Here is an 8,651-nt window from a genome sequence, read left to right on the forward strand (position 1 = left end):
GAGAGCAAAGCCACGTAGTGCAAGCTGATGAGAGATTACAGGAAATACCGTGATCATTTTTGGTTTTAATTACATGTGTTGTACTTGCAAATCTTGACTGTTGCCCACTGGCAATTTCAGTGGTGTGGCATCAACATTACATTAACAAGTATTTAATGGTGCCATCACAAATCTGGTGCTTTCAAGGTATTTTTATTTTTTTGTAATTTTTATTGTAGTAAAAATACATATAACTTTTACCATTTTATATCTTAATTTAGGAAAAAAAATAAGCTTTCTATGTCTCTCTCAAATATGTGTGTGTGTGTGTGTGTGTATTTGGCTAGGTTTTCTTTTCTAATTAAATGGGACAGTGGAATGGAAGAAACTATCAGAGGCAATGAAGGAGCCAGCACTACTATGCTTCAAGGAAAGGACTTCTAGGAAGACAGTCCTGGCCTCAGTAAATAAACCCTGAAAGATGGACCTAGGAGTTTGCTATGACTATGTCAAAGGTGTAATTTGAAGACAGACACTTTTCATTAAAATCAGTACCCTAAAGAAACATACCAGTTAAAATGTATAGATTTTCTGTAGAAAATAACTCATCGGGAAAGCTTTAATATTATGAAATGCTTATTTATGAATACACATTGAGAATAGAATTTGAAGACCTGCTAATGCATTTGGAGTGATGGTACTGACATCTTATTAGCAGGTACATATTTTAAGTACCTTACTCAGTACTGATAATAGAGCTTCAGTAATGTACCTGTCTTGTCACAACAGTTCCCTGAAACAAGGAGAAGGATAGATTTTGTGACTATTAAATACAGTTAAACTATCTAGGCAAAGTCAGGTCTTACTATAAATATTTTCTACACAAACTTGCCATTCCTATGAAAGTGCTAAAGGCATACATATCTTCGTGAAAGAATAACATTTGTTTCTACAAATTGTTTTTAAAATTTCTTTTAAAATATTGAGTACATTGAAATTAACAACAAATGTCTTAAGTGTTTAATTCTAAACAACAGAAATAATTTAAATACTGTGTAAAAATTTTTAGGAAAAAATTGATACTAGACAAAATTTCTTTTGGGAGAAGTTAAGGTGCTTTCATTACAGTTTAAAATTATAATTTAGCTCACTCTGAATTTATGCTACAGCATCTTAGATGGGGCTACCAAAATGCAAGCTCCAAAAAAGCTGAGATATTGTTCCTTATGTTCACTGTTGTGTCTCTCATGCTGAAAACAAGCATAGCACATGGTGAATTTAGGTACTAGTTGTTGGATATAAGCCCCGTAGGACCTAAGATTCTGCAAACTTCAAGGCACACACATTCAATTTGCCCACGTTACATCCCCTTTAACACCTAGAAGAATATGTCTTCGTTGGCAGAGTCCTGTTTGATTGGCATAAAATCAAGTCCAATTTCCACCCAACCTGAATATACCCTGAGTGGTGATTTTGGAGATGTCAGTCCTTCCAGCTTTCCCTGCTATGTTCCAGAGTTGAGACTTCACCATCTCCATTTGCTCTCCTCAAAGTCCTGCAAATGATCCCCAGGCACTTGCATAGCAAATGGCAAAAGCTCTTCTGTCTGTATTTCCTCACTGCCTCTCGCTTCCTTTTCCATATCCCAGGCTGCATCTTTTCCATCACCACTGTCGTTTTCTCATAATTCAGTGACTCTCAAAACTCAGTTGATTACCAACTTCATAACTTTTTGTCACCTTTTCTGTTATTTATTTAATGATTATTGTTCTAAATAACAATTAAGTAGAAAATCAATCATTGAAGGTAGTTATATTTTTTGTTACACATTAAAATAAATGTATAATTATTACAATAAAACTATTTATCCATGTATCACCTAAAGTCATACTGTCTCCTATTAATAGAATAGATTTTACTTTTTGAAAAATATTTAGTAACCCCTAACCCAATGCTCTTTATATTTAAAATTCCGAGACTTTATATTTAACTTATCCTTGGTAACAACACATAAAGGTTGTAAGGCATATAGATATCTGAGGGCTTCCCATCTGAAGTCCCCTTTACTTTCTTGGAATTATGTGAAAACAATATCCTTAGTTCTTCATGCTTCTGAAGTCATTCAAACCTCTGTCTTTAATGTCACAGAGAATTCCCAATAACAGCAATCTAAGGGCTACAGAAACCTTATGTTATATGTGTTTCTATGCCCTATTTATTTTATCTACTCCGTATAGACCACAGGCTTTCAAATCTGGATCCTTAAAATGGTATGGATGTTTTTTAAAAAACTAAAAACAAACTACCATATGGTCCAGCATTCCCGCTACTGGGTATGTGTCCAGAGGAATTTAAATCAATATGTCAGAGATGTCTGTACTATCATGTAATTGCAGCACTATACACAATAGTGTCCATCAACAGATGAATGGATAAATAAAATAGGGAATACATACACAATAGAATACTATTCAGCCTTAAAAAAGAAGGAAAATCTGTCATCTGTAACAACATGGATGATTCTGGAAGATATTATGTTAAGTGAAGTAAACCAGGCACAGAAAGACAAATATCGCATAATCTTACTTATATTTGGAATCTAAAAAGAATGAATTCACAGAAGTAAAGCATAAAATAGTGGTTACCAGAGGCCAGGAGCCAGAGGGGAGGGAGGAAATAAGGAGAGGTCAGTCAAAGGGTACAAAGTTTTACTTAGGAGGAATAAGTTATTGAGGTTTATTGCATAGTCAGGTGACTATAGTTAATAATAATGTCTTCTGTATTTCAAAATAGCTAAGAGAGTACATTTCAAATGTCTTACCACAAAAAATGACAAGTAAGTGAGATGATGGATATGTTAACTAACTTGATTTAATCATTTTGCAATGTACAGATGTCAATGCATCACATTGTACCCCATAAATGTATACATTTATGACTTGTCAATTAAAAATATTGTTATTAAAAAAATTCTGTCCTATGTCATGGAGTATTCCCAATAATAGCAATCTAAAGGCTACACTAATCTTATGATCTATATATTACATCTACTCCATATAGATCCCAGGCTGATTACCCACAATGCTCATATTGGGTGAAGTCACCTTGGTCACCTAGACCAAGTCTCTTTGACCTTCTAATGTCCTATAAATACCACATTAGATATTGCCTGATAGATTCCCTTATTCAGTAACTTACCCGTTTCCAGACTGCCTCCCTTAATGTTTGTTTGACACTTTGGACTCTTACATGTGTATATAATCAGAGATGTCTTAGATCAAGTTCACCAGAAAGCAGACCCTGAGACAAAGCTTTCTTGCAGGAGGTTGATTGGAGAAAGCTCTCAAAAACAACATTTTTAGAAACACTTTTAGGGAAACAGGATTAGACAGGAGTTGAACTGTGTTGCAGTCACAACAGCAGCCTTAGCCGATCCTGTGGCAAGCTCTGAAGCTGTCAGGCCTTTAGAGTTGACTTGAATTCAGCAGTGCAGCTATCTTCTGCAGCTCAACAGACAGTGTGTGACTTGCCCCTGGGAAGCTTAACGTTGGGCAAAGTAGCTCCCTTTATCCACACAAGCAAGTTGTGAACCGTTAGTGTAAAAAATTATGGTAGCCAGAGAAATAAGTGTCCCATTACTGAAGAGTAGATCTGAGCAATGACCCACAACATCCACAAGAGAATCCTATTCTATCATATAAAACAAACAAGCAAACAAAAAATCCATACCGATAAAGATCACAGATGTTTTCATTATTTTGAAAATGTCTTTGTAATTGTTTGTCTCACTAAATTATGAGTTGGATGTAAGCAGGGGCCATGTCTTTTCAATTGTTGTTATACCTGGCATCTGGCATAATGGGTGCATAGTTGCTCAATAATTGTTAAGCAAATAATTAAAACTGAAAAACTGAACACTTGACATAGTCTATAAACTCTTAATCAAATTACATTGTATTAAAAGTATACTGAAATCATGGACTTGGCTAACACACTTATACATGACTGTTTATATGTTGTTGATTGGACACACATGTCAAATGAACTATATTATAGCATTTGGTTATAAAGTGTGATACATTATAATCTAATCCAGGGGTTTTAAATATGCTACCACTAGAGGGTTGAGGAAGGAAGTGGCTGGTTCTTATCCAGACATTCCCTTCCATTATAACAGCACTGACATTTTATTTATTTATTTATTATTATTATTATTTTTTAAAGAAAGTGAAATTTTATTAATATTATTTTTTACATTCTAGGATGTTGTTGCAGAGCAGTTGGGAGGGAGGTGGAGAGGGGAAAGGAGAAGGAAATGGGATGGAAGAAGGAAAAAGGAGGGGCAGGATTGAGGCCTGTGGCACCCCCTTCATTCTCACAGGGGAGACTGCGGGCTTCCAGTGGTGACTTGGTCATTTCTGGACTGGTTGCAGATGTCAGGTAGGTGTGGAAAAGCCCTCACCCCTTACTGTCCCAACTCAGGAACCTGGGGCCCTTCTTGCTGCGGCTTAGTGGTCATTGCTGGGCTGGTTGCATGCGCGGGCTTCCAGTGGTGACTTGGTCATTTCTGGGCTGGTTGCAGATGTCAGGTAGGTGTGGAAAAGCCCTCACCCCTTACTGTCCCAGCTCAGGAACCTGGGGCCCTTCTTGCTGCGGCTTAGTGGTCATTGCTGGGCTGGTTGCATGCGTCGGGGGAGTGTGGCTGAGTCCCTTGGCACTCCACCACCCCAGGTCGGTAGAGACCAGGGCACTTGCTGTGGCAGCTTGCTGTGGGTTGTCGCTGCTGGGCTGGCTGTGCATGTGGGGGTGGCATGGCTGAAGCCCTCATTCTCCACCCTTGGGATTGGTTGTGGGTGTTGGGGGTCATTGCTGAGGCCCCTGGCCTTCCCTGCTTTTTGCTTGGTGTCTCAGGGGACTGCCAGTCCTTCTATGTGTTATAGGTGTTATTGGGTGAAATTACGCCTCTACTAGTTAATATGAAACTTTGTCTCTGGTTGCTGGTACTTTGTTTTTTCTTTCAGTTCTGTGTTGGATTATTTGCTGTTTCCACCATCTAAACCTTGTGCTGGAACTAATTTGTTATCCTTTGCTTACTTTTAAAGTGGGGGGACTTCCTGAGCTGTGTGGTTGAACTAAATTGCTGCTTTGCTGCTGCTTCCCTAGGGAAAGCTTTTTGTGCAGCTCAGGTTTTAATGGTTGACTTTTTAGGTACTTCTGGCTCTCAAGAGATTGGAAACTCTGGTCTGGGCCTGAGTCTTTTCATCGAACTGCACCCCATGCAATTCTATATTCCTGACCAGTCTCCTCTGAGTGGTCCTTCACTGATAGGGGTGCAGATCAGCTGTCCTTGCTGTGCCCCAGTGTTCCCTCAGTGGGCCTATCTCCCCCACCGCCCATACTACAAACACTTCCCACAAAACAGGTTGTGCTCTGGTCACGTGTGATGACTCACTGGCCTCTGAGTGGCTCCTTTTCTTCAGTTGTTGTGGCTCCTCGCTCCATGTGACTCCATAGGAACCCTATTAGGGGTCTTGCTGGCCTGGGAGCCACCAAGGCCCTCTTTTCCCCTGCCACCTCCAAGCAAGTGATCCGGAGGTCACAGCTGCAGCTTTTGCCAGCTCCTGCTCCATGCGCTCAGCTGCTCCAGCCTGGACGCAGCTGGGGCTCTAAACTGTCTGAGCTGTTTTTTCTTTCTCTCCTTGTGGCCTCTCCGGCCTTCATGCACTCCATACGTCTCCTCCTTTTCTCTTGAGCTCTAGCAGCCACAGCTTGGCTGTTGTTGCTTTTTTATAGTTGTAAATTGGTTGATTCGTGGGAGAGAGTGATGCTGGGGACCATCTATTCCACCACCTTGACCAGAAGTCAGCACTGACATTTTATATTTATTATCATCCCACCACTAAGAAAAGCCTCATAAGAATCTAGTATCTCTCAATAGTTATTTCATAGTATGCCTATGAAGAAAATATTATATTCCAATTTTTCACCTGTACAAACAACTTGAAATTAAGATAACAGTTAAGGATATATAAAATTAGAAGTTCCATGTTAATTTTTTCTTTCATAATTTGGCTCTTAGCCAAATTTAAGAAAGGAAACATGTCTAGTTTCCTAAGAGAAGTTGAGGCTATTCATTTTAGATCTTTCTTCCTTTCACATATCTGCATTTAAGGCTATAAATTTCCTTCTTAACACTGCTTTGACTGCACCTCACAGATTTTGATAAGTCATATTTTAGTTTCCTTTATTTTTTTTTAATTTCTCTTGAGATGTCTTATTTGACCCAAATGTTATTTAGAAGTGTGTTGTCTACTTTCAAATATTGCGGGACTTGCCAACTATCTTTCTATTTGATTTCTATTTTAATTTCATTGGGTCTGAGAACTTTGCATGTTATCTATTCTTTTAGATATATTAAGGCATATCTTATGTCCCAAAATGTGGTCAATCTTGGTGAACGTTTCATGTGAGCTTGAGAAGAACATGTACTCTTTTGTTGTTGATTGAGTATTCCATAAATGTCAATTAGTTCAAGTTGATTGATAGTGACATTCAGGTTAAATATTTGCATTTCCTTGATGATTAGTGATGTTGAGAATCTTTTCATATACCTGTTGGCTATTTGTGTATGTCTTCTCTGGAGAAATGTCTACTCAAGTTTTTTGCTAATTTTTTAAGGTTATTTATTTATCTTTGCTATTGAGTTGAAGGACTTTCATATATATTTTGAATATTAACCCCTTATCAGATATATGAATATGCTTTACAAATACTTTCTCCCATCTAGTAGGTTGTCTTTTCACTATGTTGTTTCCCTTTCTGTGCAAAAGTATTTTTTTTTTTTAAAGTTTTGTGTAATCCCTCTTGATTATAGTCTCTTTTTTTGCCTGTGCCATTGGGGTCATATCCAATAACCAATAAATCTTTGTTAAGGCCAATGTCATGAAGCTTTTCCCCTATGTTTTCTTCAAAGAGTTTTACAATTTCGGGTCTTACATTTAAGTCTTAAAGCAATTTTGAGTTGATTTTTGTGAAGATGTAAGATACGAGTCTGATGTTATTCTTTTGTATGTGGATATTCAATTTTCCCAGTGCCATTTGTAGAAAAGACAATTTTTTCCTCATTGTGTATTGTTGGTACTGTTGTCAAAGATCAGTTGACCATGTATTTGTAGGTTTATTTCTGTACTCTTTATTCTGTTTCACTGGTTTATGTGTCTGTCTTTATGCCAGTAGCATACTGTTTTAATTAATGTAGATTTGTAACGTAGGTTGAATTCAGGAAGTGTGATGACTTCAACTCTGGTCTTCTTTGTCATGGTGGTTTTAGCAATTTGGGTTTCCTTTGTGGTTCTAAACAAATTTATTTTTTTTTTCTATTTCTGTAAAAAGTACTATTGGGATTTTAATAGAAATTACATTTAATCTGTAGATCACCTTAGGTAGTATGCGCATTTTAACAATATTGTCTTCCAATACATGAGCACAGAATAATAAATAAAATAAATCTTTTCATTTATTTATTTCCCCCAATTGTTTTCATCAATGTTTTGTAGTTTTTGGTATAGAAATATTTCACTTCTTTAGTTAAGTTTATTCCTAAGTATTTTATTATTTTTGATGTTATTGTAATTCAGATGGTTTCTTAATTTTTTTCAGATAAATGTCAAATCTAGTGCCAAGTGGTCCTCCTACACCTTGCCCCCATGATAGGCCTTGATTATCAAATATGAAAACATAAAGGAGAGAGAACATATTTGTTCATGAGCATGCACAATTTTTATTTTTGAAACTTTCACAAGTTTTCAGTGAGACAACATAAGAATTGATGGGTTAAGATTTCTATAATTTTGTTTTGAAGAACTGAAAATTTTAATCCAATATTTCCAGATTTCTTACCAATTTATTGCCTTGTTTCCTCTCATTACTTTTTCTAAGCAATTATTGACCAAACCTGGTTGCTGTCTAAAAGAAATTCATTTTCTCATAATTTTTGCATGGAGTATAAGGCTATAAATCATGAAGACACATAATTTATGTATTTGGAGGGATGCATTACTGCATGTTTTCACCTGCATTAAATCATACCCTGAAGATAACTGTAAATATTACTCAAGCTGCTTTTTTGTTGTTTTTTAGCTGACATACAAACAGAGAATTTCTTGATTTATAGTGTGGATGAAGATTAGAATTCAAAAGTTATTTTTTATTCTTAAGAAAAAGAACATTAGAAATACTAGAGAAAGTAATTCATTTGCTTTATGACAATTTCCATCTATGAACAAAAGAAATTGTTATAACCACAAAACAGCTTTTCCAGACAATTGTTTGCCATATTAGAAAATATTTTTAACGTCTATTTATTCTCACATTCAGTCATCTAAAGCAGGATCTGTTGCCAACTACATATTCTACATGACATGGTTAACATTATCAATGAAGGTAATGTTCCTTGATGATTCAAGATTATTCAATCTAATCTTATATCTGTTTTCTTACTTTCTATTCACCACCATCATAAATATATGTCCATTCACTTCACATGGCTAATAGGGAAAAATTTCTATAGTTAAGCAGAAATTCTCCAGGTAAACTAAGTAAACTCTCCATTTGGGGAGGCAGCACTCAGAGGTATGCTGTTGCTGTAACGAAAACCTAAAATATTGGATACT

This window comes from Galeopterus variegatus, unplaced genomic scaffold (genome assembly GCF_000696425.1).
Source record: "Galeopterus variegatus unplaced genomic scaffold, G_variegatus-3.0.2 Scaffold2685, whole genome shotgun sequence".
NCBI lineage: Eukaryota > Metazoa > Chordata > Mammalia > Dermoptera > Cynocephalidae > Galeopterus > Galeopterus variegatus.